Genomic DNA, 10,612 nt, shown 5'->3' with positions numbered 1-10,612 from the left:
AAAAAAAAAAAAAACAAAGAAACAAAAAGGGCCCCTTAGCAAAGATTTCCTCCGGAATCGCCGGAGGTGGCCATCATTACATGAATGACTATGCTCTAGTTTGAGAAAATGATAGTCTTCATATTGGCCCTCACCCAAGATTCCCTGAAGACTCCATGAAGACTCTTTCTTCAGCAGTATAACAGGTGTCATTGTTCAAAAAAAAACAAAAAAAATTTCTTACCATTTATATAGCTGGTAGCCTTTCATCATTGAATGACTCTGTTTAGTAAATGATTCTTCATTTTTTTTTTTTCTTCAAAAATCCTGAACTCTTTGAAGATTCTTTTTCATTTTTTTATGTCAAATTAAAAAAAAAACACCAACTTTGAGGTCCCACAGCCGAGAGGAACCTTTTAGGCTTCAATTAGAGCCCCTTTTTTTTTGATCCGTTCTATTCAAAAATTCATACAAAACATCAATACGTTCAGGCCTTGCTGAGTTTTGGATGCCTGAATTTTTTTTTAAAAAATCGACTTGGAGGCCCCCGTATTATTATTTTAGAATGATTTTTTTATCTGAATTATTCATCCATTTTTGGAAACTGGAAATATTATTATTATTATTATTATTATTATTATTAACTGGACTAACGAGGGTTATTTAGGTTAGTTTGAAAAATGATAGTTCTTATTTTTGAGGCGGGACAAATTGGCCTTTAAAGAATATGACCTTCATCCCCTTTGCCAGCTGAATTGGACCCCTGGGCCCCACAAAAAACAAACCCCAAAAAGGACCCCTTAGGCAAAGCTTTCCTCCGGAATCGCCGGAGGTGGCGGCCATCATTACATGAATGGCTATGCTCTAGTTTGAGAAAATGATAGTCTTCGTATTGGCGCCAAAATCTTCACCGAAGAATCCCTGAAGACTCCTTGAAGATTCTTTCTTCAGCTGAATTGGACCCCTGGGCAACACACACAAAAAAAAAAAAAAAAAAAGAAACAAAAAGGGCCCCCTTAGCAAAGATTTCCTCCGGAATCGCCGGAGGTGGCCATCATTACATGAATGACTATGCTCCAGTTTGAGAAAATGATAGTCTTCATATTGGCTCCAAAATCCTCACCCAAGATTCCCTGAAGACTCCATGAAGACTCTTTCTTCAGCAGTATAACAGGTGTCATTGTTCAATTTCAAGGGTCATTTCTACCATTTATATAGCTGGTAGCCTTTCATCATTGGCACTCTGTTGTAGTATTCCATGTGTCATTTTTCAGTTTCAAGGTTCCTGTAACCTTGTAAGTAATGCAGGTGTCATTTTGAAATTGCAAGGTTCATATGTCAAATTAACAAAAAAACACCAACTTTGAGGTCCCACAGCCGAGAGGAACCTGCCAAGGACATTAGGCTTCAATTAGAGCCCCTTTATTTTGATCCGTTCTATTCAAAAAATTCATACAAAACATCAATACGTTCAGGCCTTGCTGAGTTTTGGATGCCTGAATTTTATTGTATAAACTAAAAATCGACTTGGAGGCCAGCCCCAGCTAGGTCATTTTAGAATGATGCAAGTCTGAATTTCTATTCATCCATTTTTGGAAACTGGAAATATTGGCCCCAAGCAAAGAGTTTGACATCCCCAAAATTAATAGAACTGGACTAACGAGGGTTAGTTAGGTGAGAAAATTAGTCTTAAAGTTCGATCTTTTGAAGAATCCCTGAAGACTTTTTTTTTTTTTTTTTTTTTTTTAATGGAAATTTGGCCCCAAGAGTTTGACATCCCAAAATGAATAGAACTGTACTAACGAGGGTTTCCTAGGCGGAATTTCCGGAGTTCGCCATCTTTTGATGAATGACTTTTTTTTTTTGAGAAAATGATAGTCTTCATATTGGCTCCAAAATTTGACATCCCAAAATTCCTAGACTGTACTAAGATTCTTTCTTCAGCAGTATAAATTGTCAAAGTTCAATTTTCAGGGTCATTTTTTTTTTGGTTTTTTCATCAATGGAAATATTGGCCAAAGAGTTTGACATCCCCAAAATGAATAGAACTGTACTAACGAGGGTTAGTTAGGCCGGAAATTAAAAAAAACACCAACTTTTGAGGTCCCAGCTTTTTTTTTTTTTTTTTTTTTTTTTTCAATGGAAATATTGGCCCCAAAGAGTTTGACATTTTGATAGAACTGTACTAACGAAATTAGTTAGGCCGGAAATTGGAAAAGTTCGATCTTTTGAGATGCTGAATTTTTTTTTTTTTTTCAACTGGAAAATCGATTGGCCCCAAGAGTTTGACATCCCAAAATGAATAGAACTGTACTAACGGGGTTTTTATTCAGTTTTTGGAAACTCGGAAAGTTCGATTTTTAGTTTGATTTTTTTTTTTTTTTTTTTTTTTTTTTTTTTTTTTTTTTTTCAAGGTTTTAACCTTATTAATATTTTCATTCGTCTTTTGATTATTTTTTTTTTTTTTAATGGAAATATTGGCCCCAAAGAGTTTGACATCCCCAAAATGAATAGAACTGTACTAACGAGGGTTAGTTAGGCCGGAAATTTTGAAAGTTCGATCTTTTGAGGCGGGAGGTTTTTTTTTTTTTTTTTTTTTTTTTTGACAAAATGAATGTATAGAACTGTACTAACGAGGGTTAGTTAGGCCGAAGAATCGATCTTTTGACTCCTTTTTTTTTTTTTTTTTTGAATTTTTTCAATGGAAACATTGGCTGTACATCCCCAAAATGAATAGAACTGTACTAACGAGGGTTAGTTAGGCCGGAAATTTCATGAAAGTTCGATGCTTTTTTGAGTTTGAGAAAATGATTTTTTTTTTTTTTTTTTTTTTTTTTTTTTTTTTGTCCAAAAAGACTCCCCAAAATTTTATTACTAACAGCTGAATTGGACCCCTGGGCCCCAAAAAAAAAAAAAAACAAACAAACAAAAAAAACCCCTTAGCAAAGATTTTTTCCAATGGAATATTGGCCGGAGGTTCATTAAAATGAATGACTATGCTCTAGTTTGATTAGTTATTTGGCTCCAAAATTTCATTATTTTTTTTTTTCTTCATTATTATTTTTAAATTTTATTAAGGGTTAATTATTCTTATTATTTATATTATTATTAGCCTTTATTGAATATTACTATGCACTAGTTTGAGAAAATATAGTCACCTTCACCAAAATCTTCACCGAAGAATGAAGACTCCTTGAAGATTCTTTCTTCAGCTGAATTGGACCCCTGGGCCCCACAAACAAACCCAAAAAAAGGACCCCTTAGCAAAGCTTTCCTCCGGAATCGCCGGAGGTGGCCATCATTACATGAATGACTATGCTCTAGTTTGAGAAAATGATAGTCTTCGTATTGGCGCCAAAATCTTCACCGAAGAATCCCTGAAGACTCCTTGAAGATTCTTTCTTCAGCTGAATTGGACCCTGGGCAACACACACAAAAAAAAAAAAAAAAAAAAAACAAAAAAGGACCCCTTACCAAAGATTTCCTCCGGAATCGCCGGAGGTGGCCATCATTACATGAATGACTATGCTCCAGTTTGAGAAAATGATAGTCTTCATATTGGCTCCAAAATCCTCACCCAAGATTCCCTGAAGACTCCATGAAGACTCTCTCTTCAGCAGTATAACAGGTGTCATTGTTCAATTTCAAGGGTCATTTCTACCATTTATATAGCTGGTAGCCTTTCATCATTGGCACTCTGTTGTAGTATTCCATGTGTCATTTTTCAGTTTCAAGGTTCCTGTAACCTTGTAAGTAATGCAGGTGTCATTTTGAAATGGCAAGGTTCATATGTCAAATTAACAAAAAACACCAACTTTGAGGTCCCACAGCCGAGAGGGAACCTGCCAAGGACATTAGGCTTCAATTAGAGCCCCTTTATTTTGATCCGTTCTATTCAAAAAATTCATACAAAACATCAATACGTTCAGGCCTTGCTGAGTTTTGGATGCCTGAATTTTTATTGTATCAACTAAAAAATCGACTTGGAGGCCAGCCCCGTAGCTAAGAGTCATTTTAGAATGATGCAAGTCTGAATTTCTATTCATCCATTTTTGGAAACTGGAAATATTGGCCCAAAGAGTTTGACATCCCCAAAATTAATAGAACTGGACTAACGAGGGTTAGTTAGGTCGGAAATTTCGAAAGTTCGATCTTTTGAGGCGGGACTTTTTTTTTTTTTTTTTTTTTTAATGGAAATATTGGCCCAAAGAGTTTGACATCCCCAAAATGAATAGAACTGTACTAACGAGGGTTAGTTAGGCCGGAAATTTCGAAAGTTCGATCTTTTGAGGCGGAGTTTTTTTTTTTTTTTTCAATGGAAATATTGGCCCCAAGAGTTTGACATCCCCAAAATGAATAGAACTGTACTAACGAGGGTTAGTTAGGCCGGAAATTTCGAAAGTTCGATCTTTTGAGGCGGAGCTTTTTTTTTTTTTTTTTTTTTTTTTTCATGGAAATATTGGCCCCAAAAGAGTTTGACATCCCCAAAATGAATAGAACTGTACTAACGAGGGTTTGTTAGGCCGGAAATTTCGAAAGTTCGATCTTTTGAGGCGGCTTTTTTTTTTTTTTTTTTTTTTTTCAATGGAAATATTGGCCCCCAAAGAGTTTGACATCCCCAAAATGAATAGAACTGTACTAACGAGGGTTAGTTAGGCCGGAAATTGCGAAAGTTCGATCTTTCCAGGCGGAGCTTTTTTTTTTTTTTTTTTTTTTTTTTTTGGAAATATTGGCCCCAAGAGTTTTACATCCCCAAAATGAACAGAACTGTACTAACGGGGTTAGTTAGGCCGGAAACTCGGAAAGTTCGATTTTTCGCGTGGGGACTCTTTTTTTTTTTTTTTTTTTTTTTTTTTTTTTTTTTTATTATTATTATTATTATTATTATTATTATTATTATTATTATTATTATTATTATTATTATTATTATTATTATTATTATTATTGTTACACACCAGGTTTAGAATATGCCACCTTCACCACGCAAGGGTGCCGGCTGAATTGGACCCCTGGGCCCCACAAACAAACCCAAAAAAAGGACCCCTTAGCAAAGCTTTCCTCCGGAATCGCCGGGTGGCCCATCATTACATGAATGACTATGCTCTAGTTTGAGAAAATGATAGTCTTCGTATTGGCGCCAAAATCTTCACCGAAGAATCCCTGAAGACTCCTTGAAGATTCTTTCTTCAGCTGAATTGGACCCCTGGGCACCACAAAAAAAAAAACAAACAAAAAAGGACCCCCTTAGCAAAGATTTCCTCCGGAATCGCCGGAGGTGGCCATCATTACATGAATGACTATGCTCTAGTTTGAGAAAATGATAGTCTTCATATTGGCTCCAAAATCTTCACCCAAGATTCCCTGAAGACTCCATGAAGATTCTTTCTTCAGCAGTATAACCCCTGGGCCCCATTGTTCAAAAAACAAACAAAAAAGGACCCCTTCTAAAGATTTATAATCGCTGGTAGCCATCATTCATGAATGGCATGCTCTAGTTTGAGAAAATGATAGTCTTTTTCAGTTTCAAAATTCCTCAACCTTGATTCACTGAAGACTCATTTTGAAATGGCAAGGTTCATATGTCAAATTAACAAAAATTTTTCAACTTTGAGGGTCCCACAGCCGAGAGGGAACCTATATAGCTGGTAGCCTTCATGACTATGCTCTAGTTTGAGAAAATGATAGTCTTAGTATTGGCAAAAAATCTTCAAAACAAATAATCCCTGAGACTCTTGAAGATTCTTTCTTCAGCTGAATTTTTACCCCTGTACAAAAAAAAAAAACAAAAAGGACCCTTAGCAAAGATTTCCTCCGAATCGCCGGAGGTGGCATCATTGAAACTGCAAAATGAATGACTATGCTCTCCAGTTTGAGAAAATGATATTGTCTTCAAATTGGCGCCAAAATCTTCACCGAAAATCCCTGAAGACTCCTTGAAGATTCTTTCTTCAGCTGAATTGGACCCCTGGGCCCCAAAAAAAACAAACAAAAAAGGACCCTTTTTTTTTTTTTCCTCCGGAATGGAAATATTGCCATCATTACATGAATGACTATGCTCTAGTTTGAAAAATGATAGTCTTCATATTGGCTCCAAAATCCTCACCCAAGATTCCCTGAAGACTCCATGAAGACTCTTTCTTCAGCAGTATAACAGGTGTCATTGTTCAATTTCAAGGGTCATTTCGACCATTTATATAGCTGGTAGCCTTTCATCATTGGCACTCTGTTGTAGTATTCCATGTGTCATTTTTCAGTTTCAAGGTTCCTGTAACCTTTGTAAGTAATGCAGGTGTCATTTTGAAATTGCAAGGTTCATATGTCAAATTAACAAAAACACCAACTTTGAGGTTCCCACAGCCGAGAGGGAACCTGCCAAGGACATTAGGCTTCAATTAGAGCCCCTTTATTTTGATCCGTTCTATTCAAAAAATTCATTTCAAAACATCAATACGTTCAGGCCTTGCTGAGTTTTGGATGCCCAAATTTTTATTGTATAAACTAAAAAAAATTTGGAGGCCCCCCCCCAGCGAAGAGTCATTTTAGAATTATGCAAGTCTGAATTTCTATTCATCCATTTTTGGAAACTGGAAATATTGGCCCCAAGAGTTTGACATCCCCAAAATTAATAGAACTGGACTAACGAGGGTTAGTTAGGTCGGAAATTTCGAAAGTTCGATCTTTTGTGGCGGGTTTTTTTTTTTTTTTTTTTTTTTTTTTTTTAATGGAAATATTGGCCCCAAGAGTTTGACATCCCCAAAATGAATAGAACTGTACTAACGAGGTATTATTATTATTATTATTATTATTATTAACGAAAGTTACACACCAGGTTTTTGAATATGCCACCTTCACCACGGGGTGCCGGCTGAATTGGACGCAAGATTCTTTTTTTTTTTTTTTTTTTTCAATGGAAATATTGGCCCCCCGGAAGAGTTTGACATCCCCAAAATGAATAGAACTGTACTAAAAATGATAGTTAGTTTGGCGCCAAAATCTTCACCGAAGAATTGAAGACTCCTTGAAGATTCTTTCTTCAGCTGAATTGGACCCCTGGAGCTTTTTTTTTTTTTTTTTTTTCATTACATGAATGAAATGCTCCAGTTTGAGAAAATGATAGTTTGACATCCCACCCAAAATTCCCTGAAGACTAGAACTGTACTTCAGCAGTATAACAGGTTCATTGTTCAATTTCAAGGGTCATTTCTACCATTTATATAGCTGGTAGTTTCATCATTTTGTTGTAGTATTCCATGTGTCATTTTTTTTTCCTGTAACCTTTTTTTTTTGAAATGGCAAGGTTCATATGTCAAATGGAAAAAAAAACACCAACTTTGGCCCCCAAAGCCGAGTTTGACATCCCCAAAATGAATAGAACTTTACTAACGATCCGTTATTAAAAATTCATACAAAACATCAATACGTTCATCTTTTGAGTTTTGGATGCCTTTTTTTTTTTTTTTTTTTCAACTGGAAATATTGGCCCAAAGAGTTTGACATCCCCAAAATGAACAGAACTGTACTAACGGGGTTTAGTTAGGTCGGAAACTTTCGAAAGTTCGATTTTTTGAGGCGGACTCTTTTTTTTTTTTTTTTTTTTTTTTTTTTTTTTTTTTTTTATTGGAATTATTATTATTATTATGACATTATTATTATTACTATTATAACGAGGGTTATTATTAAATTTCACATCTTTTGGTTTTTTTTTTTTTTATTTTTTCACCTTCACCACCAAAATGAATTATGCCGGCTGAATTGGACCCTGGGCCCCAAAACAAACCCCAAAAAAGGACCCTTAGAAAGCTTTCCTCCGGAATCGCCGGAGGTGGCCATCATTACATGAATGACTATGCTCTAGTTTGAGAAAATGATAGTCTTCGTTTTTTTTTTTTTTCTTCACCGAAAATCCCTGAAGACTCCTTGAAGATTCTTTCTTCAGCTGAATTGGACCCCAAAAAAAAAAAAACAAAAAAACGACCCCCTTAGTTTTCCTCCGAAATCGCCGGAGGTTCCATCATTACATGAATGACTATGCTTTAGTTTGAGAAAATGATAGTCTTCGGAAATATTGGCCCCAAAATTTGACATCCCCAAAGACTGAATAAGATTCTTTCTTCAGCTGAATTGGACCCCTGGGCCCCAAAAAAAAAAAAAAAAAACAAACAAAAAAAAGGACCCCTTAGCAAAGATTTCCTCCGGAATCGCCGGAGGTTTTACATCATTAATGAATGACTATGCTCTATTTTGAGAAAATGATAGTCTTCATATTGGCTCCAAAATCCTCACCCAAGATTCACTGAAGACTCCTTGAAGACTCTTTCTTCAGCAGTATAACAGGTGTCATTTTTCAATTTCAAGGGTAATTTCTACTATTTATTATAGCTGGTATTTTATTATTATGCTCTAGTTTGAGAAAATGATAGTCTTAGTATTGGCACCAAAATTTCACCGAAGAATCCACCTGAAGACTCCTTGAAGATTCTTTCTTCAGCTGAATTGGACCCCTGGGCCCCACAAAAAACAAACAAAAAAGGACCCCTTACCAAAGATTTCCTCCGGAATCGCCGGAGGTGGCCATCATTACATGAATGACTATGCTCTAGTTTGAGAAAATGATAGTCTTCGTATTGGCGCCAAAATCTTCACCGAAGAATCCCTGAAGACTCCTTGAAGATTCTTTCTTCAGCTGAATTGGACCCCTGGGCCCACACAAAAAAAAAAAAAAAAACAAAAAACAAAAACCCCCTTAGCAAAGATTTCCTCCGGAATCGCCGGAGGTGGCCATCATTACATGAATGACTATGCTCTAGTTTGAGAAAATGATAGTCTTCATATTGGCTCCAAAATCCTCACCCAAGATTCCCTGAAGACTCCATGAAGACTCTTTCTTCAGCAGTATAACAGGTGTCATTGTTCAATTTCAAGGGTCATTTCTACCATTTATATAGCTGGTAGCCTTTCATCATTGGCACTCTGTTGTAGTATTCCATGTGTCATTTTTCAGTTTCAAGGTTCCTGTAACCTTGTAAGTAATGCAGGTGTCATTTTGAAATTGCAAGGTTCATATGTCAAATTAACAAAAAAACACCAACTTTGAGGTCCCACAGCCGAGAGGGAACCTGCCAAGGACATTAGGCTTCAATTAGAGCCCCTTTATTTTGATCCGTTCTATTCAAAAAATTCATACAAAACATCAATACGTTCAGGCCTTGCTGAGTTTTGGATGCCTGAATTTTTATTGTATAACTAAAAATCGACTTGGAGGCCCCAGCCCCGTAGCTAAGAGTCATTTTAGAATGATGCAAGTCTGAATTTCTATTCATCCATTTTTGGAAACTGGAAATATTGGCCCAAAGAGTTTGACATCCCCAAAATTAATAGAACTGGACTAACGAGGGTTAGTTAGGTCGGAAATTTCGAAAGTTCGATCTTTTGAGGCGGGACTTTTTTTTTTTTTTTTTTTTTTTTAATGGAAATATTGGCCCAAAGAGTTTGACATCCCCAAAATGAATAGAACTGTACTAACGAGGGTTAGTTAGGCCGGAAATTTCGAAAGTTCGATCTTTTGAGGCGGGGTTTTTTTTTTTTTTTTTTTTTTTTTTTTCAATGGAAATATTGGCCCCAAAGAGTTTGACATCCCCAAAATGAATAGAAACTGTACTAACGAGGGTTAGTTAGGCCGGAAATTTCGAAAGTTCGATCTTTTGAGGCGGTTTTTTTTTTTTTTTTTCAATGGAAATATTGGCCCCAAAGTTTTACATCCCCAAAATTAATATAACTGTACTAACGAGGGTTAGTTAGGCCGGAAATTTCGAAAGTTCGATCTTTTGAGGCGGAGCTTTTTTTTTTTTTTTTTTTTTTTTTCAATGGAAATATTGGCCCCCAAAGAGTTTGACATCCCCAAAATGAATAGAACTGTACTAACGAGGGTTAGTTAGGCCGGAAATTGCGAAAGTTCGATCTTTTGAGGCGGAGCTTTTTTTTTTTTTTTTTTTTTTTTTTTCAATGGAAATATTGGCCCCAAGAGTTTGACATCCCCAAAATGAACAGAACTGTACTAACGGGGTTAGTTAGGCCGGAAACTCGGAAAGTTCGATTTTTCGTGGGGACTCTTTTTTTTTTTTTTTTTTTTTTTTTTTTTTTTTTTTTTATTATTATTATTATTATTTATTATTATTATTATTATTATTATTATTATTATTATTATTTAGAATATTACCTTATTATTATTACCCCTGGGCCCCACAAACAAACCCAAAAAAGGACCCCTTTAAAGCTTTCCTCCGGAATTAGGTGGCCATCATTACATGAATGACTATGCTCTAGTTTGAGAAAATGATAGTCTTCTTACCCAAAATCTTCACCAAGAATCCCTGAAGACTCCTTGAAGATTCTTTCTTCAGCTGAATTGGACCCTGGGCACCACAAAAAAAAAAAACAAACAAAAAAGGACCCCCTTAGCAAAGATTTCCTCCGGAATCGCCGGAGGTGGCCATCATTACATGAATGACTATGCTCTAGTTTGAGAAAATGATAGTCTTCGTATTGGCGCCAAAATCTTCACCGAAGAATCCCTGAAGACTCCTTGAAGATTCTTTCTTCAGCTGAATTGGACCCTGGGCCCCACAAAAAAAAA

The sequence above is a fragment of the Macrobrachium rosenbergii genome, unplaced genomic scaffold (genome assembly GCF_040412425.1).
Source record: "Macrobrachium rosenbergii isolate ZJJX-2024 unplaced genomic scaffold, ASM4041242v1 13917, whole genome shotgun sequence".
NCBI lineage: Eukaryota > Metazoa > Arthropoda > Malacostraca > Decapoda > Palaemonidae > Macrobrachium > Macrobrachium rosenbergii.
This window is presented reverse-complemented; position numbering follows the sequence as displayed.